Genomic DNA, 283 nt, shown 5'->3' on the forward strand with positions numbered 1-283 from the left:
GTCCTGGCGTGGCCTTTCCAGCCGGCTCCTGCTTCCCAGCAGTGGGTTTCAAGCTCCTGGGACAAAAGGGAGCGTGAGAAACTTGAAGAGAGAGCCGGGAGGGGTGTGGGGGGGAGCAGATTAGCTGTGTGCGGGGATCGTTGTTAGAGAAACACGGCCCGGCAGCGAGGGGGGGCGGCCCGGAGGGGGTTACATATGTAAGGGCGCATCGGCACCGTCTCTGCGGTGTTTTCCGGAGACTCCCTTTGAGTTTCAAATGGGAGCCGGGAGCCTTTGTTGTGCC

This window comes from Apaloderma vittatum, unplaced genomic scaffold (genome assembly GCF_000703405.1).
Source record: "Apaloderma vittatum isolate BGI_N311 unplaced genomic scaffold, ASM70340v1 scaffold22946, whole genome shotgun sequence".
Taxonomy (NCBI): Eukaryota; Metazoa; Chordata; class Aves; order Trogoniformes; family Trogonidae; genus Apaloderma; species Apaloderma vittatum.